The sequence below is a fragment of the Pogoniulus pusillus genome, chromosome 39, assembly GCF_015220805.1.
Source record: "Pogoniulus pusillus isolate bPogPus1 chromosome 39, bPogPus1.pri, whole genome shotgun sequence".
Lineage (NCBI taxonomy): Eukaryota > Metazoa > Chordata > Aves > Piciformes > Lybiidae > Pogoniulus > Pogoniulus pusillus.
This window is the reverse complement of record NC_087302.1, coordinates 9,142,000-9,163,507: the sequence shown is the minus strand read 5'-3', so window position 1 is coordinate 9,163,507 and position 21,508 is coordinate 9,142,000. Positions and strand designations below refer to the sequence as shown.

General features: G+C 65.7%; 1 long non-coding RNA gene across 1 annotated transcript; it reads right to left on the bottom strand.

Moving 5' to 3' along the window:
• Positions 1-11: 11 nt before the first annotated feature.
• LOC135191302 (uncharacterized) lies at positions 12-19,394 on the bottom strand. Its single transcript, XR_010308792.1, has 2 exons — positions 18,668-19,394; positions 12-355 (listed from the first exon to the last, which is right to left on the bottom strand). It is a non-coding gene; the product is annotated as an uncharacterized LOC135191302 (long non-coding RNA).
• Between the last annotated feature and the right edge of the window lie 2,114 nt (positions 19,395-21,508).

Genomic DNA, 21,508 nt, shown 5'->3' with positions numbered 1-21,508 from the left:
ATGCAGCTCTATTTGAGGTTATAGTCTAGAAGCCTTTATATATAATAGACGAAATAGATGCACTCTACCAAGCCAACACTTGTTCTTAAGAGATTTTAGAACACAGCGGGATGAAAGATACAACATCTAATACTTCTTTCTCCCCACATGCAGGACTCCACACTTACCTTTGCTGACCTTCCTCAGGTGTCCTGTCTGCAGCTCCCCAACCTGCTAAAATGGGCCTGAAGAGTAGCACAGCTTCAAGAAGTATCAGCCACTCCTCCCGCTTGCACATTCGTAGCAGAGACACGCATGGTGGGCAGCAAAACACAACTTTTCTAAGATCTTCAGTGAGATGAGAACTCCGCATCTCCTGTGGTCATTTCACCAATGGACGTACTCAATAAAAAGGATACAACTAATGCTAAGGGCAGCACGGGTACTATGTATCCTCAGGGTACAGCAGAGCTTTAGCTTTATGTCATAGCCATTTCGAATCACCTCAATTTGAAACAAAAAATCATCAAGATCATGGGTCCGACCATTCCCAAACTCCAAGAAGAAGAGAGTTCAAGACCACGTCTCAACTTCAATGCCAAGTCCAAGGACTGGAAGTCAACTACCTCAATGAGAGGTCTCTTCCCATCTTTACAAACCATTTCATTAAAAGCTTCTGTCAACTATTCTGGGTTCGTGGAACAGTTTGGGGCTACACAAGACCTGCGTCTGAGAAGGGGTCATGGAGACCTCAAATCGGTCCCGCAGCTACAGGAAGCAGACTCAGGAGCCAGGCAGCGGGCTTTCGCAGCCAAAGACCTGGGTCATGGCGGGAGACTCCACCAACACTAAGCCTGGGGCCGAGGAGTACACGCTGAGATAAACAAACCTGACGCCATGCCTCTGAAAGCCTGGGGCCAGACATACCCACCCTGATTACAGGGGGGTTCCCTCCAACCTCCCGCCGGGCACCGCGACGCACAGCCCCACTTACAGGGCGGCCGCTCTCGCCTCGGCACTCCCAAAAACGCCTACGGAGCCACGGGCTCCGGACTGCGCCCAACTTACGGGACGGCCCACCTGCCTGCAGCACAGCAACACCTCTTCAGGAGCCCAGGGAGCCACCTCCACCCTCTAAGGGCCCAGGAACGTGCGCTCCACTCAGCTGCCCAAAACAGCCTCCTAGGACCTGCTCACCGGGACCTCGGGCCGCTCCTGGCGACACACAGGGACAGAAGGCTCCACAGCTCATCACACAGGCCCCGACTACAGGGCCCTTGAGATGCCACCTTGGCAACAGGACAGGCTGCCACGGAGGCACACACCCAGGCCCTCAACAACAGGGCCTACGCTCTGTCCCTACAGGACAAGGAGGGGCAAGCTGAGCTCCCACTCCGCTCGGGCACTCCGAGGAGACTCCCCTGTTACTGCCCAGAGCCCCTCTTTCCCTCCTGGGAAGCCTAAGCTAAGCTACAGCACTTTTCACAGCAACCTACACCACAAGCACGCTCAGGCACACAAGCACACACACACAGAGGCAAGGGAGGGGGCCATACGCACATCTCTTCCCAGGAGAGGGAGCAAGCTCTGGGCAGCCACCGATGGGACAGTCATCCTTACCCCGCAGCAGGAGAGAAGAGGGTCAGACTTGGCCGCACCAGACTCTCTGGAGCTCAGGGAAGCCTCGGGACACCAAAGGCCCTCAGGGGCGGCCAAAGGACAAAAGCCGCGACACGCCCCGAGTACAGGGGGTCACGCTGCACAGGCAGCCCACAGCTGACAAGCTGCCGGGGCTGCGGAAAGGACCCTACCCCGCTTACAGGGGGGGGCTCGGGGACCAGGTTGATCCCTTTCCCCAACGGGCGTGGAGACACCGCCTCGCGCCTTCCTTACAGGGCAGCCGGGCTCCGGGCAGCCAAAGGACCAAACCGCCAAAAGGCAAACGACGGCACAAGCAAAGACCGAGTCCTACTTACGTGGAGGTTGTCCAGCGCAAAGCCACACAGGCCACACTCGAGGTGACGGCAAAGCTCTCGACTTACCACACCTTCGGTCAGGAGCGACTCCCTTTGCCCAGAGCGCCTCGCCCGTCTCCTCTTCTCCAGACCGACGGCCCGCCTCTTCTCAACGTCCTTTACCTCGCCATTCTCTGTCGTGCCTCTTCCGCTGTCGGCTCCAGCAACCGCCGAGCAAGGGCAGGCTTAGGCCTCACTGGCGCCTCCCCCTCCGCACACGTGGGAAATGGGCACCTCCCCAGGGGCACCACCCGGCCAGCTTCCCACCCGCAGGCAGCCCCAGCGCCGCAAAGCCCTCCCACTTTGCCTTGTCTCACCCAAGCGGCGCACGGCACACTCCCGGTCAGGACTGGAGACGGGCTGCGAGGCGGGAACCCCGCACAAATCCAGCTGGGCACGCAAAGCAGCCGCCGCGGAGGCTACACGATCCTGCTTACGGCGCGCTGTACTCGCTGCTGGCATCAAAAAGCGCCTGGGACGCCAGGGCACTGAGCGGGCCCCGACCGGCAGGGCAACCCTGGTCCCAGGGGCCTACGGAGGCTCCTTCTCTCCAGTTTAGGGCCATCTACACCCGCACCCCGCTAAGGACGCGGGCACCCCACACGGGCTGCCAGCTGAGCGCAAAGGCACTCGGACCGGGGACCGCTTACGGGTGGGTCGATGCCGGGGAGTCGAGAGCACGGCCTAGCCCCGCAGCTACAGGAAGCAGACTCAGGAGCCAGGCAGCGGGCTTTCGCAGCCAAAGACCTGGGTCATGGCGGGAGACTCCACCAACACTAAGCCTGGGGCCGAGGAGTACACGCTGAGATAATCAAACCTGACGCCATGCCTCTGAAAGCCTGGGGCCAGACGTACCCACCCTGATTACAGGGGGGTTCCCTCCAACCTCCCGCCGGGCACCGCGACGCACGGCCCCACTTACAGGGCGGCCGCTCTCGCCTCGGCACTCCCAAAAACGCCTACGGAGCCACGGGCTCCGGACTGCGCCCAACTTACGGGACGGCCCACCTGCCTGCAGCACAGCAACACCTCTTCAGGAGCCCAGGGAGCCACCTCCACCCTCTAAGGGCCCAGGAACGTGCGCTCCACTCAGCTGCCCAAAACAGCCTCCTAGGACCTGCTCACCGGGACCTCGGGCCGCTCCTGGCGACACACAGGGACAGAAGGCTCCACAGCTCATCACACAGGCCCCGACTACAGGGCCCTTGAGATGCCACCTTGGCAACAGGACAGGCTGCCACGGAGGCACACACCCAGGCCCTCAACAACAGGGCCTACGCTCTGTCCCTACAGGACAAGGAGGGGCAAGCTGAGCTCCCACTCTGCTCGGGCACTCCGAGGAGACTCCCCTGTTACTGCCCAGAGCCCCTCTTTCCCTCCTGGGAAGCCTAAGCTAAGCTACAGCACTTTTCACAGCAACCTACACCACAAGCACGCTCAGGCACACAAGCACACACACACAGAGGCAAGGGAGGGGGCCATACGCACATCTCTTCCCAGGAGAGGGAGCAAGCTCTGGGCAGCCACCGATGGGACAGTCATCCTTACCCCGCAGCAGGAGAGAAGAGGGTCAGACTTGGCCGCACCAGACTCTGCGGAGCTCAGGGAAGCCTCGGGACACCAAAGGCCCTCAGGGGCGGCCAAAGGACAAAAGCCGCGACACGCCCCGAGTACAGGGGGTCACGCTGCACAGGCAGCCCACAGCTGACAAGCTGCCGGGGCTGCGGAAAGGACCCTACCCCGCTTACAGGGGGGGGCTCGGGGACCAGGTTGATCCCTTTCCCCAACGGGCGTGGAGACACCGCCTCGCGCCTTCCTTACAGGGCAGCCGGGCTCCGGGCAGCCAAAGGACCAAACCGCCAAAAGGCAAACGACGGCACAAGCAAAGACCGAGTCCTACTTACGTGGAGGTTGTCCAGCGCAAAGCCACACAGGCCACACTCGAGGTGACGGCAAAGCTCTCGACTTACCACACCTTCGGTCAGGAGCGGCTCCCTTTGCCCAGAGCGCCTCGCCCGTCTCCTCTTCTCCAGACCGACGGCCCGCCTCTTCTCAACGTCCTTTACCTCGCCATTCTCTGTCGTGCCTCTTCCGCTGTCGGCTCCAGCAACCGCCGAGCAAGGGCAGGCTTAGGCCTCACTGGCGCCTCCCCCTCCGCACCACGTGGGAAATGGGCACCTCCCCAGGGGCACCACCCGGCCAGCTTCCCACCCGCAGGCAGCCCCAGCGCCGCAAAGCCCTCCCACTTTGCCTTGTCTCGCCCAAGCGGCGCACGGCACACTCCCGGTCAGGACTGGAGACGGGCTGCGAGGCGGGAACCCCGCACAAATCCAGCTGGGCACGCAAAGCAGCCGCCGCGGAGGCTACACGATCCTGCTTACGGCGCGCTGTACTCGCTGCTGGCATCAAAACGCGCCTGGGACGCCAGGGCACTGAGCGGGCCCCGACCGGCAGGGCAACCCTGGTCCCAGGGGCCTACGGAGGCTCCTTCTCTCCAGTTTAGGGCCATCTACACCCGCACCCCGCTAAGGACGCGGGCACCCCACACGGGCTGCCAGCTGAGCGCAAAGGCACTCGGACCGGGGACCGCTTACGGGTGGGTCGATGCCGGGGAGTCGAGAGCATGGCCTAGCCCCGCAGCTACAGGAAGCAGACTCAGGAGCCAGGCAGCGGGCTTTCGCAGCCAAAGACCTGGGTCATGGCGGGAGACTCCACCAACACTAAGCCTGGGGCCGAGGAGTACACGCTGAGATAAACAAACCTGACGCCATGCCTCTGAAAGCCTGGGGCCAGACATACCCACCCTGATTACAGGGGGGTTCCCTCCAACCTCCCGCCGGGCACCGCGACGCACAGCCCCACTTACAGGGCGGCCGCTCTCGCCTCGGCACTCCCAAAAACGCCTACGGAGCCACGGGCTCCGGACTGCGCCCAACTTACGGGACGGCCCACCTGCCTGCAGCACAGCAACACCTCTTCAGGAGCCCAGGGAGCCACCTCCACCCTCTAAGGGCCCAGGAACGTGCGCTCCACTCAGCTGCCCAAAACAGCCTCCTAGGACCTGCTCACCGGGACCTCGGGCCGCTCCTGCCGACACACAGGGACAGAAGGCTCCACAGCTCATCACACAGGCCCCGACTACAGGGCCCTTGAGATGCCACCTTGACAACAGGACAGGCTGCCACGGAGGCACACACCCAGGCCCTCAACAACAGGGCCTACGCTCTGTCCCTACAGGACAAGGAGGGGCAAGCTGAGCTCCCACTCCGCTCGGGCACTCCGAGGAGACTCCCCTGTTACTGCCCAGAGCCCCTCTTTCCCTCCTGGGAAGCCTAAGCTAAGCTACAGCACTTTTCACAGCAACCTACACCACAAGCACGCTCAGGCACACAAGCACACACACACAGAGGCAAGGGAGGGGGCCATACGCACATCTCTTCCCAGGAGAGGGAGCAAGCTCTGGGCAGCCACCGATGGGACAGTCATCCTTACCCCGCAGCAGGAGAGAAGAGGGTCAGACTTGGCCGCACCAGACTCTGCGGAGCTCAGGGAAGCCTCGGGACACCAAAGGCCCTCAGGGGCGGCCAAAGGACAAAAGCCGCGACACGCCCCGAGTACAGGGGGTCACGCTGCACAGGCAGCCCACAGCTGACAAGCTGCCGGGGCTGCGGAAAGGACCCTACCCCGCTTACAGGGGGGGCTCGGGGACCAGGTTGATCCCTTTCCCCAACGGGCGTGGAGACACCGCCTCGCGCCTTCCTTACAGGGCAGCCGGGCTCCGGGCAGCCAAAGGACCAAACCGCCAAAAGGCAAACGACGGCACAAGCAAAGACCGAGGCCTACTTACGTGGAGGCTGTCCAGCGCAAAGCCACACAGGCCACACTCGAGGTGACGGCAAAGCTCTCGACTTACCGCACCTTCGGTCAGGAGCGACTCCCTTTGCCCAGAGCGCCTCGCCCGTCTCCTCTTCTCCAGACCGACGGCCCGCCTCTTCTCAACGTCCTTTACCTCGCCATTCTCTGTCGTGCCTCTTCCGCTGTCGGCTCCAGCAACCGCCGAGCAAGGGCAGGCTTAGGCCTCACTGGCGCCTCCCCCTCCGCACCCGTGGGAAATGGGCACCTCCCCAGGGGCACCACCCGGCCACCTTCCCACCCGCAGGCAGCCCCAGCGCCGCAAAGCCCTCCCACTTTGCCTTGTCTCACCCAAGCGGCGCACGGCACACTCCCGGTCAGGACTGGAGACGGGCTGCGAGGCGGGAACCCCGCACAAATCCAGCTGGGCACGCTAAGCAGCCGCCACGGAGGCTACACGATCCTGCTTACGGCGCGCTGTACTCGCTGCTGGCATCAAAAAGCGCCTGGGACGCCAGGGCACTCAGCGGGCCCCGACCGGCAGGGCAACCCTGGTCCCAGGGGCCTACGGAGGCTCCTTCTCTCCAGTTTAGGGCCATCTACACCCGCACCCCGCTAAGGACGCGGGCACCCCACACGGGCTGCCAGCTGAGCGCAAAGGCACTCGGACCGGGGACCGCTTACGGGTGGGTCGATGCCGGGGAGTCGAGAGCACGGCCTAGCCCCGCAGCTACAGGAAGCAGACTCAGGAGCCAGGCAGCGGGCTTTCGCAGCCAAAGACCTGGGTCATGGCGGGAGACTCCACCAACACTAAGCCTGGGGCCGAGGAGTACACGCTGAGATAATCAAACCTGACGCCATGCCTCTGAAAGCCTGGGGCCAGACATACCCACCCTGATTACAGGGGGGTTCCCTCCAACCTCCCGCCGGGCACCGCGACGCACGGCCCCACTTACAGGGCGGCCGCTCTCGCCTCGGCACTCCCAAAAACGCCTACGGAGCCACGGGCTCCGGACTGCGCCCAACTTACGGGACGGCCCACCTGCCTGCAGCACAGCAACACCTCTTCAGGAGCCCAGGGAGCCACCTCCACCCTCTAAGGGCCCAGGAACGTGCGCTCCACTCAGCTGCCCAAAACAGCCTCCTAGGACCTGCTCACCGGGACCTCGGGCCGCTCCTGGCGACACACAGGGACAGAAGGCTCCACAGCTCATCACACAGGCCCCGACTACAGGGCCCTTGAGATGCCACCTTGGCAACAGGACAGGCTGCCACGGAGGCACACACCCAGGCCCTCAACAACAGGGCCTACGCTCTGTCCCTACAGGACAAGGAGGGGCAAGCTGAGCTCCCACTCTGCTCGGGCACTCCGAGGAGACTCCCCTGTTACTGCCCAGAGCCCCTCTTTCCCTCCTGGGAAGCCTAAGCTAAGCTACAGCACTTTTCACAGCAACCTACACCACAAGCACGCTCAGGCACACAAGCACACACACGCAGAGGCAAGGGAGGGGGCCATACGCACATCTCTTCCCAGGAGAGGGAGCAAGCTCTGGGCAGCCACCGATGGGACAGTCATCCTTACCCCGCAGCAGGAGAGAAGAGGGTCAGACTTGGCCGCACCAGACTCTGTGGAGCTCAGGGAAGCCTCGGGACACCAAAGGCCCTCAGGGGCGGCCACAGGACAAAAGCCGCGACACGCCCCGAGTACAGGGGGTCACGCTGCACAGGCAGCCCACAGCTGACAAGCTGCCGGGGCTGCGGAAAGGACCCTACCCCGCTTACAGGGGGGGCTCGGGGACCGGGTTGATCCCTTTCCCCAACGGGCGTGGAGACACCGCCTCGCGCCTTCCTTACAGGGCAGACGGGCTCCGGGCAGCCAAAGGACCAAACCGCCAAAAGGCAAACGACGGCACAAGCAAAGACCGAGTCCTACTTACGTGGAGGTTGTCCAGCGCAAAGCCACACAGGCCACACTCGAGGTGACGGCAAAGCTCTCGACTTACCACACCTTCGGTCAGGAGCGACTCCCTTTGCCCAGAGCGCCTCGCCCGTCTCCTCTTCTCCAGACCGACGGCCCGCCTCTTCTCAACGTCCTTTACCTCGCCATTCTCTGTCGTGCCTCTTCCGCTGTCGGCTCCAGCAACCGCCGAGCAAGGGCAGGCTTAGGCCTCACTGGCGCCTCCCCCTCCGCACCCGTGGGAAATGGGCACCTCCCCAGGGGCACCACCCGGCCACCTTCCCACCCGCAGGCAGCCCCAGCGCCGCAAAGCCCTCCCACTTTGCCTTGTCTCACCCAAGCGGCGCACGGCACACTCCCGGTCAGGACTGGAGACGGGCTGCGAGGCGGGAACCCCGCACAAATCCAGCTGGGCACGCTAAGCAGCCGCCACGGAGGCTACACGATCCTGCTTACGGCGCGCTGTACTCGCTGCTGGCATCAAAAAGCGCCTGGGACGCCAGGGCACTCAGCGGGCCCCGACCGGCAGGGCAACCCTGGTCCCAGGGGCCTACGAGGCTCCTTCTCTCCAGTTTAGGGCCATCTACACCCGCACCCCGCTAAGGACGCGGGCACCCCACACGGGCTGCCAGCTGAGCGCAAAGGCACTCGGACCGGGGACCGCTTACGGGTGGGTCGATGCCGGGGAGTCGAGAGCACGGCCTAGCCCCGCAGCTACAGGAAGCAGACTCAGGAGCCAGGCAGCGGGCTTTCGCAGCCAAAGACCTGGGTCATGGCGGGAGACTCCACCAACACTAAGCCTGGGGCCGAGGAGTACACGCTGAGATAATCAAACCTGACGCCATGCCTCTGAAAGCCTGGGGCCAGACGTACCCACCCTGATTACAGGGGGGTTCCCTCCAACCTCCCGCCGGGCACCGCGACGCACGGCCCCACTTACAGGGCGGCCGCTCTCGCCTCGGCACTCCCAAAAACGCCTACGGAGCCACGGGCTCCGGACTGCGCCCAACTTACGGGACGGCCCACCTGCCTGCAGCACAGCAACACCTCTTCAGGAGCCCAGGGAGCCACCTCCACCCTCTAAGGGCCCAGGAACGTGCGCTCCACTCAGCTGCCCAAAACAGCCTCCTAGGACCTGCTCACCGGGACCTCGGGCCGCTCCTGGCGACACACAGGGACAGAAGGCTCCACAGCTCATCACACAGGCCCCGACTACAGGGCCCTTGAGATGCCACCTTGGCAACAGGACAGGCTGCCACGGAGGCACACACCCAGGCCCTCAACAACAGGGCCTACGCTCTGTCCCTACAGGACAAGGAGGGGCAAGCTGAGCTCCCACTCTGCTCGGGCACTCCGAGGAGACTCCCCTGTTACTGCCCAGAGCCCCTCTTTCCCTCCTGGGAAGCCTAAGCTAAGCTACAGCACTTTTCACAGCAACCTACACCACAAGCACGCTCAGGCACACAAGCACACACACGCAGAGGCAAGGGAGGGGGCCATACGCACATCTCTTCCCAGGAGAGGGAGCAAGCTCTGGGCAGCCACCGATGGGACAGTCATCCTTACCCCGCAGCAGGAGAGAAGAGGGTCAGACTTGGCCGCACCAGACTCTGCGGAGCTCAGGGGAAGCCTCGGGACACCAAAGGCCCTCAGGGGCGGCCAAAGGACAAAAGCCGCGACACGCCCCGAGTACAGGGGGTCACGCTGCACAGGCAGCCCACAGCTGACAAGCTGCCGGGGCTGCGGAAAGGACCCTACCCCGCTTACAGGGGGGGGCTCGGGGACCAGGTTGATCCCTTTCCCCAACGGGCGTGGAGACACCGCCTCGCGCCTTCCTTACAGGGCAGCCGGGCTCCGGGCAGCCAAAGGACCAAACCGCCAAAAGGCAAACGACGGCACAAGCAAAGACCGAGTCCTACTTACGAGGAGGTTGTCCAGCGCAAAGCCACACAGGCCACACTCGAGGTGACGGCAAAGCTCTCGACTTACCACACCTTCGGTCAGGAGCGACTCCCTTTGCCCAGAGCGCCTCGCCCGTCTCCTCTTCTCCAGACCGACGGCCCGCCTCTTCTCAACGTCCTTCACCTCGCCATTCTCTGTCGTGCCTCTTCCGCTGTCGGCTCCAGCAACCGCCGAGCAAGGGCAGGCTTAGGCCTCACTGGCGCCTCCCCCTCCGCACCACGGGGAAATGGGCACCTCCCCAGGGGCACCACCCGGCCAGCTTCCCACCCGCAGGCAGCCCCAGCGCCGCAAAGCCCTCCCACTTTGCCTTGTCTCACCCAAGCGGCGCACGGCACACTCCCGGTCAGGACTGGAGACGGGCTGCGAGGCGGGAACCCCGCACAAATCCAGCTGGGCACGCAAAGCAGCCGCCGCGGAGGCTACACGATCCTGCTTACGGCGCGCTGTACTCGCTGCTGGCATCAAAAAGCGCCTGGCACGCCAGGGCACTGAGCGGGCTCTGACCGGCAGGGCAACCCTGGTCCCAGGGGCCTACACAGGCTCCTTCTCTCCAGTTTAGGGCCATCTACACCCGCACCCCGCTAAGGACGCGGGCACCCCACACGGGCTGCTAGCGGAGCGCAAAGGCACTCGGACCGGGGACCGCTTACGGGTGGGTCGACGCCGGGGAGTCGAGAGCATGGCCTAGCCCCGCAGCTACAGGAAGCAGACTCAGGAGCCAGGCAGCGGGCTTTCGCAGCCAAACACCTGGGTCATGGCGGGAGACTCCACCAACACTAAGCCTGGGGCCGAGGAGTACACGCTGAGATGAACAAACCTGACGCCATGCCTCTGAAAGCCTGGGGCCAGACATACCCACCCTGATTACAGGGGGGTTCCCTCCAACCTCCCGCCGGGCACCGCGACGCACAGCCCCACTTACAGGGCGGCCGCTCTCGCCTCGGCACTCCCAAAAACGCCTACGGAGCCACGGGCTCCGGACTGCGCCCAACTTACGGGACGGCCCACCTGCCTGCAGCACAGCAACACCTCTTCAGGAGCCCAGGGAGCCACCTCCACCCTCTAAGGGCCCAGGAACGTGCGCTCCACTCAGCTGCCCAAAACAGCCTACTAGGACCTGCTCACCGGGACCTCGGGCCGCTCCTGGCGACACACAGGGACAGAAGGCTCCACAGCTCATCACACAGGCCCCGACTACAGGGCCCTTGAGATGCCACCTTGACAACAGGACAGGCTGCCACGGAGGCACACACCCAGGCCCTCAACAACAGGGCCTACGCCCTGTCCCTACAGGACAAGGAGGGGCAAGCTGAGCTCCCACTCCGCTCGGGCACTCCGAGGAGACTCCCCTGTTACTGCCCAGAGCCCCTCTTTCCCTCCTGGGAAGCCTAAGCTAAGCTACAGCACTTTTCACAGCAACCTACACCACAAGCACGCTCAGGCACACAAGCACACACACACAGAGGCAAGGGAGGGGGCCATACGCACATCTCTTCCCAGGAGAGGGAGCAAGCTCCGGGCAGCCACCGATGGGACAGTCATCCTTACCCCGCAGCAGGAGAGAAGAGGGTCAGACTTGGCCGCACCAGACTCTGTGGAGCTCGGGGAAGCCTCGGGACACCAAAGGCCCTCAGGGGCGGCCAAAGGACAAAAGCCGCGACACGCCCCGAGTACAGGGGGTCACGCTGCACAGGCAGCCCACAGCTGACAAGCTGCCGGGGCTGCGGAAAGGACCCTACCCCGCTTACAGGGGGGGCTCGGGGACCAGGTTGATCCCTTTCCCCAACGGGCGTGGAGACACCGCCTCGCGCCTTCCTTACAGGGCAGCCGGGCTCCGGGCAGCCAAAGGACCAAACCGCCAAAAGGCAAACGACGGCACAAGCAAAGACCGAGTCCTACTTACGTGGAGGTTGTCCAGCGCAAAGCCACACAGGCCACACTCGAGGTGACGGCAAAGCTCTCGACTTACCACACCTTCGGTCAGGAGCGACTCCCTTTGCCCAGAGCGCCTCGCCCGTCTCCTCTTCTCCAGACCGACGGCCCGCCTCTTCTCAACGTCCTTTACCTCGCCATTCTCTGTCGTGCCTCTTCCGCTGTCGGCTCCAGCAACCGCCGAGCAAGGGCAGGCTTAGGCCTCACTGGCGCCTCCCCCTCCGCACCCGCGGGAAATGGGCACCTCCCCAGGGGCACCACCCGGCCAGCTTCCCACCCGCAGGCAGCCCCAGCGCCGCAAAGCCCTCCCACTTTGCCTTGTCTCACCCAAGCGGCGCACGGCACACTCCCGGTCAGGACTGGAGACGGGCTGCGAGGCGGGAACCCCGCACAAATCCAGCTGGGCACGCAAAGCAGCCGCCGCGGAGGCTACACGATCCTGCTTACGGCGCGCTGTACTCGCTGCTGGCATCAAAAAGCGCCTGGCACGCCAGGGCACTGAGCGGGCTCTGACCGGCAGGGCAACCCTGGTCCCAGGGGCCTACACAGGCTCCTTCTCTCCAGTTTAGGGCCATCTACACCCGCACCCCGCTAAGGACGCGGGCACCCCACACGGGCTGCTAGCGGAGCGCAAAGGCACTCGGACCGGGGACCGCTTACGGGTGGGTCGACGCCGGGGAGTCGAGAGCATGGCCTAGCCCCGCAGCTACAGGAAGCAGACTCAGGAGCCAGGCAGCGGGCTTTCGCAGCCAAACACCTGGGTCATGGCGGGAGACTCCACCAACACTAAGCCTGGGGCCGAGGAGTACACGCTGAGATGAACAAACCTGACGCCATGCCTCTGAAAGCCTGGGGCCAGACATACCCACCCTGATTACAGGGGGGTTCCCTCCAACCTCCCGCCGGGCACCGCGACGCACAGCCCCACTTACAGGGCGGCCGCTCTCGCCTCGGCACTCCCAAAAACGCCTACGGAGCCACGGGCTCCGGACTGCGCCCAACTTACGGGACGGCCCACCTGCCTGCAGCACAGCAACACCTCTTCAGGAGCCCAGGGAGCCACCTCCACCCTCTAAGGGCCCAGGAACGTGCGCTCCACTCAGCTGCCCAAAACAGCCTACTAGGACCTGCTCACCGGGACCTCGGGCCGCTCCTGGCGACACACAGGGACAGAAGGCTCCACAGCTCATCGCACAGGCCCCGACTACAGGGCCCTTGAGATGCCACCTTGACAACAGGACAGGCTGCCACGGAGGCACACACCCAGGCCCTCAACAACAGGGCCTACGCCCTGTCCCTACAGGACAAGGAGGGGCAAGCTGAGCTCCCACTCCGCTCGGGCACTCCGAGGAGACTCCCCTGTTACTGCCCAGAGCCCCTCTTTCCCTCCTGGGAAGCCTAAGCTAAGCTACAGCACTTTTCACAGCAACCTACACCACAAGCACGCTCAGGCACACAAGCACACGCACACAGAGGCAAGGGAGGGGGCCATACGCACATCTCTTCCCAGGAGAGGGAGCAAGCTCCGGGCAGCCACCGATGGGACAGTCATCCTTACCCCGCAGCAGGAGAGAAGAGGGTCAGACTTGGCCGCACCAGACTCTGCGGAGCTCGGGGAAGCCTCGGGACACCAAAGGCCCTCAGGGGCGGCCAAAGGACAAAAGCCGCGACACGCCCCGAGTACAGGGGGTCACGCTGCACAGGCAGCCCACAGCTGACAAGCTGCCGGGGCTGCGGAAAGGACCCTACCCCGCTTACGGGGGGGGCTCGGGGACCAGGTTGATCCCTTTCCCCAACGGGCGTGGAGACACCGCCTCGCGCCTTCCTTACAGGGCAGCCGGGCTCCGGGCAGCCAAAGGACCAAACCGCCAAAAGGCAAACGACGGCACAAGCAAAGACCGAGTCCTACATACGAGGAGGTTGTCCAGCGCAAAGCCACACAGGCCACACTCGAGGTGACGGCAAAGCTCTCGACTTACCACACCTTCGGTCAGGAGCGACTCCCTTTGCCCAGAGCGCCTCGCCCGTCTCCTCTTCTCCAGACCGACGGCCCGCCTCTTCTCAACGTCCTTCACCTCGCCATTCTCTGTCGTGCCTCTTCCGCTGTCGGCTCCAGCAACCGCCGAGCAAGGGCAGGCTTAGGCCTCACTGGCGCCTCCCCCTCCGCACCCACGGGAAATGGGCACCTCCCCAGGGGCACCACCCGGCCAGCTTCCCACCCGCAGGCAGCCCCAGCGCCGCAAAGCCCTCCCACTTTGCCTTGTCTCACCCAAGCGGCGCACGGCACACTCCCGGTCAGGACTGGAGACGGGCTGCGAGGCGGGAACCCCGCACAAATCCAGCTGGGCACGCAAAGCAGCCGCCGCGGAGGCTACACGATCCTGCTTACGGCGCGCTGTACTCGCTGCTGGCATCAAAAAGCGCCTGGCACGCCAGGGCACTGAGCGGGCTCTGACCGGCAGGGCAACCCTGGTCCCAGGGGCCTACACAGGCTCCTTCTCTCCAGTTTAGGGCCATCTACACCCGCACCCCGCTAAGGACGCGGGCACCCCACACGGGCTGCTAGCGGAGCGCAAAGGCACTCGGACCGGGGACCGCTTACGGGTGGGTCGACGCCGGGGAGTCGAGAGCATGGCCTAGCCCCGCAGCTACAGGAAGCAGACTCAGGAGCCAGGCAGCGGGCTTTCGCAGCCAAACACCTGGGTCATGGCGGGAGACTCCACCAACACTAAGCCTGGGGCCGAGGAGTACACGCTGAGATGAACAAACCTGACGCCATGCCTCTGAAAGCCTGGGGCCAGACATACCCACCCTGATTACAGGGGGGTTCCCTCCAACCTCCCGCCGGGCACCGCGACGCACAGCCCCACTTGCAGGGCGGCCGCTCTCGCCTCGGCACTCCCAAAAACGCCTACGGAGCCACGGGCTCCGGACTGCGCCCAACTTACGGGACGGCCCACCTGCCTGCAGCACAGCAACACCTCTTCAGGAGCCCAGGGAGCCACCTCCACCCTCTAAGGGCCCAGGAACGTGCGCTCCACTCAGCTGCCCAAAACAGCCTACTAGGACCTGCTCACCGGGACCTCGGGCCGCTCCTGGCGACACACAGGGACAGAAGGCTCCACAGCTCATCGCACAGGCCCCGACTACAGGGCCCTTGAGATGCCACCTTGACAACAGGACAGGCTGCCACGGAGGCACACACCCAGGCCCTCAACAACAGGGCCTACGCCCTGTCCCTACAGGACAAGGAGGGGCAAGCTGAGCTCCCACTCCGCTCGGGCACTCCGAGGAGACTCCCCTGTTACTGCCCAGAGCCCCTCTTTCCCTCCTGGGAAGCCTAAGCTAAGCTACAGCACTTTTCACAGCAACCTACACCACAAGCACGCTCAGGCACACAAGCACACACACACAGAGGCAAGGGAGGGGGCCATACGCACATCTCTTCCCAGGAGAGGGAGCAAGCTCCGGGCAGCCACCGATGGGACAGTCATCCTTACCCCGCAGCAGGAGAGAAGAAGGTCAGACTTGGCCGCACCAGACTCTGTGGAGCTCGGGGAAGCCTCGGGACACCAAAGGCCCTCAGGGGCGGCCAAAGGACAAAAGCCGCGACACGCCCCGAGTACAGGGGGTCACGCTGCACAGGCAGCCCACAGCTGACAAGCTGCCGGGGCTGCGGAAAGGACCCTACCCCGCTTACAGGGGGGGCTCGGGGACCAGGTTGATCCCTTTCCCCAACGGGCGTGGAGACACCGCCTCGCGCCTTCCTTACAGGGCAGCCGGGCTCCGGGCAGCCAAAGGACCAAACCGCCAAAAGGCAAACGACGGCACAAGCAAAGACCGAGTCCTACTTACGTGGAGGTTGTCCAGCGCAAAGCCACACAGGCCACACTCGAGGTGACGGCAAAGCTCTCGACTTACCACACCTTCGGTCAGGAGCGACTCCCTTTGCCCAGAGCGCCTCGCCCGTCTCCTCTTCTCCAGACCGACGGCCCGCCTCTTCTCAACGTCCTTCACCTCGCCATTCTCTGTCGTGCCTCTTCCGCTGTCGGCTCCAGCAACCGCCGAGCAAGGGCAGGCTTAGGCCTCACTGGCGCCTCCCCCTCCGCACCCGCGGGAAATGGGCACCTCCCCAGGGGCACCACCCAGACAGCTTCCCACCCGCAGGCAGCCTCAGCGCCGCAAAGCCCTCCCACTTTGCCTTGTCTCACCCAAGCGGCGCACGGCACACTCCCGGTCAGGACTGGAGACGGGCTGCGAGGCGGGAACCCCGCACAAATCCAGCTGGGCACGCAAAGCAGCCGCCGCGGAGGCTACACGATCCTGCTTACGGCGCGCTGTACTCGCTGCTGGCATCAAAAAGCGCCTGGCATGCCAGGGCACTGAGCGGGCTCTGACCGGCAGGGCAACCCTGGTCCCAGGGGCCTACACAGGCTCCTTCTCTCCAGTTTAGGGCCATCTACACCCGCACCCCGCTAAGGACGCGGGCACCCCACACGGGCTGCTAGCGGAGCGCAAAGGCACTCGGACCGGGGACCGCTTACGGGTGGGTCGACGCCGGGGAGTCGAGAGCATGGCCTAGCCCCGCAGCTACAGGAAGCAGACTCAGGAGCCAGGCAGCGGGCTTTCGCAGCCAAACACCTGGGTCATGGCGGGAGACTCCACCAACACTAAGCCTGGGGCCGAGGAGTACACGCTGAGATGAACAAACCTGACGCCATGCCTCTGAAAGCCTGGGGCCAGACATACCCACCCTGATTACAGGGGGGTTCCCTCCAACCTCCCGCCGGGCACCGCGACGCACAGCCCCACTTGCAGGGCGGCCGCTCTCGCCTCGGCACTCCCAAAAACGCCTACGGAGCCACGGGCTCCGGACTGCGCCCAACTTACGGGACGGCCCACCTGCCTGCAGCACAGCAACACCTCTTCAGGAGCCCAGGGAGCCACCTCCACCCTCTAAGGGCCCAGGAACGTGCGCTCCACTCAGCTGCCCAAAACAGCCTACTAGGACCTGCTCACCGGGACCTCGGGCCGCTCCTGGCGACACACAGGGACAGAAGGCTCCACGGCTCATCGCACAGGCCCCGACTACAGGGCCCTTGAGATGCCACCTTGACAACAGGACAGGCTGCCACGGAGGCACACACCCAGGCCCTCAACAACAGGGCCTACGCCCTGTCCCTACAGGACAAGGAGGGGCAAGCTGAGCTCCCACTCCGCTCGGGCACTCCGAGGAGACTCCCCTGTTACTGCCCAGAGCCCCTCTTTCCCTCCTGGGAAGCCTAAGCTAAGCTACAGCACTTTTCACAGCAACCTACACCACAAGCACGCTCAGGCACACAAGCACACACACACAGAGGCAAGGGAGGGGGCCATACGCACATCTCTTCCCAGGAGAGGGAGCAAGCTCCGGGCAGCCACCGATGGGACAGTCATCCTTACCCCGCAGCAGGAGAGAAGAGGGTCAGACTTGGCCGCACCAGACTCTGCGGAGCTCGGGGAAGCCTCGGGACACCAAAGGCCCTCAGGGGCGGCCAAAGGACAAAAGCCGCGACACGCCCCGAGTACAGGGGGTCACGCTGCACAGGCAGCCCACAGCTGACAAGCTGCCGGGGCTGCGGAAAGGACCCTACCCCGCTTACAGGGGGGGCTCGGGGACCAGGTTGATCCCTTTCCCCAACGGGCGTGGAGACACCGCCTCGCGCCTTCCTTACAGGGCAGCCGGGCTCCGGGCAGCCAAAGGACCAAACCGCCAAAAGGCAAACGACGGCACAAGCAAAGACCGAGTCCTACTTACGTGGAGGTTGTCCAGCGCAAAGCCACACAGGCCACACTCGAGGTGACGGCAAAGCTCTCGACTTACCACACCTTCGGTCAGGAGCGACTCCCTTTGCCCAGAGCGCCTCGCCCGTCTCCTCTTCTCCAGACCGACGGCCCGCCTCTTCTCAACGTCCTTTACCTCGCCATTCTCTGTCGTGCCTCTTCCGCTGTCGGCTCCAGCAACCGCCGAGCAAGGGCAGGCTTAGGCCTCACTGGCGCCTCCCCCTCCGCACCCGCGGGAAATGGGCACCTCCCCAGGGGCACCACCCAGCCAGCTTCCCACCCGCAGGCAGCCCCAGCGCCGCAAAGCCCTCCCACTTTGCCTTGTCTCACCCAAGCGGCGCACGGCACACTCCCGGTCAGGACTGGAGACGGGCTGCGAGGCGGGAACCCCGCACAAATCCAGCTGGGCACGCAAAGCAGCCGCCGCGGTGGCTACACGATCCTGCTTACGGCGCGCTGTACTCGCTGCTGGCATCAAAAAGCGCCTGGCACGCCAGGGCACTGAGCGGGCTCTGACCGGCAGGGCAACCCTGGTCCCAGGGGCCTACACAGGCTCCTTCTCTCCAGTTTAGGGCCATCTACACCCGCACCCCGCTAAGGACACGGGCACCCCACACAGGCTGCCAGCTGAGCGCAAAGGCACTCGGACTAGGGATGGTGCCTCTGGGGAGGTCCCTGTTTTCCTCGGGCATGGAGGAGGAGGTGCTACTGAAGCCTAAGTCTATCCTTTTTCCTCAGCAGCAGCTGACACTGATGGTGGAAGAGGCGTGGCATGGAATCTCGAAGCAAGACACATCGCAAAGAGGATCCGCATCAGGCTGGAGAATGGGAGGTGAGCAAGGTACTCTGGCCAAAGGGACTCACCTCTGACTATAACTCTGGTGACACAAGAGTATCTTGTTTCACAGACACTACCTTAGGTCTCTCTTTTAATATGTTACCCACATACCCTCACCTACCTCAGGATTTTCCTCCAAAATGCTCATGGTCTCCCCTATGGGTTACCCTAAGTTTTTTCATGCATCATGTCAGCTCTGTTCCACCCAATCACCTCAGCTTTTCCCTCCTACAGTCTTCATTTTTATCCCCTAGAGACTAACTCACTTTTTTCCCCCCTATAAAATGTCACTTGTGTCCTCTTGTTTACCTCAGATTTTTCCTCCAGAGTTTTTGCTTCCTTCCCAAGAGACCTGTTCAGCTTTTTCCTCCAAAATATCACTTCTCTGCTCTGAAGTCACCTCAGTTTCCCCTCCATAATCTTCATTCTCTGTAAAAGAGAAAAGAACACCCACAACATCCTACAAAATAAATTTAATAAATATGGGTAAATACTTTCTATTTTAACAAAAAATATAATTTCCCACAATCTAAATTATAATTGCAAGGAGGTTTCTAAAGACATAAATGCTATTTACAGCAACGATTTAAAACCTCGACCCACCCCTGCAGACAACTAAGACCCCTGCAAATCCCTACAGGCATCTACGGACCCCTGCAGCTGCCTGCAAACACATACAGACCCCTACAGAGCTCCCCAGTCCCCTTCAGACCCCTCCAGATATTTAACAGACCCCTGCACACATCTATAGACCCTTCCAGAGCCTTAAATGATGCCTGCACACACCTGCGGACCCCTAACAGAAACCTCCAGACACCTACTGAATGCTACAGAAACTTGCAAACCCCTACAGAAACCTACAGACCACTCCAGTCTCCTAGAGAGCTCTAGGGACCCCACCCAACCTGTCAATAGATCCCTGCAGACTCCTACATATCTTTAAGAGGCCCCTGCAGACCTCTAAAGACCTCTACAGACACCTCGAGACCTTTGCAAAGCACTTCAAGACCTTTACAGCCTTTTGAGACACCTGCAGCACCACAGACACGGCGGAGGGGGGGGGCGCGGAGCGAGAGGCGGCGGCGGCGGCGGAGGGGGGGGCGCGGAGCGAGAGGCGGCGGCGGCGGAGGGGGGGGGGGGCGCGGAGCGAGAGGCGGCGGCGGCGGAGGGGGGGGGGGGCGCGGAGCGAGAGGCGGCGGCGGCGGAGGGGGGGGGGGCGCGGAGCGAGAGGCGGCGGCGGCGGGGGGGGGGGGGGGCGCGGAGCGAGAGGCGGCGGCGGCGGAGGGGGGGGGGGGCGCGGAGCGAGAGGCGGCGGCGGCGGCGGAGGGGGGGGCGCGGAGCGAGAGGCGGCGGCGGCGGCGGAGGGGGGGGCGCGGAGCGAGAGGCGGCGGCGGCGGCGGAGGGGGGGGCGCGGAGCGAGAGGCGGCGGCGGCGGCGGAGGGGGGGGCGCGGAGCGAGAGGCGGCGGCGGCGGCGGAGGGGGGGGCGCGGAGCGAGAGGCGGCGGCGGCGGCGGAGGGGGGGGCGCGGAGCGAGAGGCGGCGGCGGCGGCGGAGGGGGGGGCGCGGAGCGAGAGGCGGCGGCGGCGGCGGAGGGGGGGGCGCGGAGCGAGAGGCGGCGGCGGCGGCGGAGGGGGGGGCGCGGAGCGAGAGGCGGCGGCGGCGGCGGAGGGGGGGGCGCGGAGCGAGAGGCGGCGGCGGCGGCGGAGGGGGGGGCGCGGAGCGAGAGGCGGCGGCGGCGGCGGAGGGGGGGGCGCGGAGCGAGAGGCGGCGGCGGCGGCGGAGGGGGGGGCGCGGAGCGAGAGGCGGCGGCGGCGGCGGAGGGGGGGGCGCGGAGCGAGAGGCGGCGGCGGCGGCGGCGGAGGGGGGGGGCGCGGAGCGAGAGGCGGCGGCGGCGGCGGCGGAGGGGGGGGCGCGGAGCGAGAGGCGGCGGCGGCGGCGGCGGAGGGGGGGGGCGCGGAGCGAGAGGCGGCGGCGGCGGCGGCGGAGGGGGGGGCGCGGAGCGAGAGGCGGCGGCGGCGGCGGCGGAGGGGGGGGCGCGGAGCGAGAGGCGGCGGCGGCGGCGGCGGAGGGGGGGGCGCGGAGCGAGAGGCGGCGGCGGCGGCGGAGGGGGGGGGCGCGGAGCGAGAGGCGGCGGCGGCGGCGGAGGGGGGGGCGCGGAGCGAGAGGCGGCGGCGGCGGAGGGGGGGGCGCGGAGCGAGAGGCGGCGGCGGCGGAGGGGGGGGCGCGGAGCGAGAGGCGGCGGCGGCGGAGGGGGGGGCGCGGAGCGAGAGGCGGCGGCGGCGGCGGCGGAGGGGGGGGGCGCGGAGCGAGAGGCGGCGGCGGCGGCGGAGGGGGGGGCGCGGAGCGAGAGGCGGCGGCGGCGGCGGCGGAGGGGGGGGCGCGGAGCGAGAGGCGGCGGCGGCGGCGGAGGGGGGGGCGCGGAGCGAGAGGCGGCGGCGGCGGCGGGGGGGGCGCGGAGCGAGAGGCGGCGGCGGCGGCGGAGGGGGGGGCGCGGAGCGAGAGGCGGCGGCGGCGGCGGCGGAGGGGGGGGCGCGGAGCGAGAGGCGGCGGCGGCGGCGGCGGAGGGGGGGGCGCGGAGCGAGAGGCGGCGGCGGCGGCGGCGGAGGGGGGGGCGCGGAGCGAGAGGCGGCGGCGGCGGAGGGGGGGGCGCGGAGCGAGAGGCGGCGGCGGCGGCGGCGGAGGGGGGGGCGCGGAGCGAGAGGCGGCGGCGGCGGCGGAGGGGGGGGCGCGGAGCGAGAGGCGGCGGCGGCGGCGGCGGAGGGGGGGGGCGCGGAGCGAGAGGCGGCGGCGGCGGCGGCGGAGGGGGGGGCGCGGAGCGAGAGGCGGCGGCGGCGGCGGCGGAGGGGGGGGCGCGGAGCGAGAGGCGGCGGCGGCGGCGGAGGGGGGGGCGCGGAGCGAGAGGCGGCGGCGACGGCGGCGGAGGGGGGGGCGCGGAGCGAGAGGCGGCGGCGGCGGCGGAGGGGGGGGCGCGGAGCGAGAGGCGGCGGCGGCGGCGGCGGAGGGGGGGGCGCGGAGCGAGAGGCGGCGGCGGAGGGGGGGGGGGCGCGCGGAGCGAGCGGCGGCGGGGGGGAGGTTAGGGCGGCCTCACTGTCCCGCCGCCGCCCGCCGTCTTCAAAGGCCCCCCGGCCTTTGCAACCCTCCACCATGCAC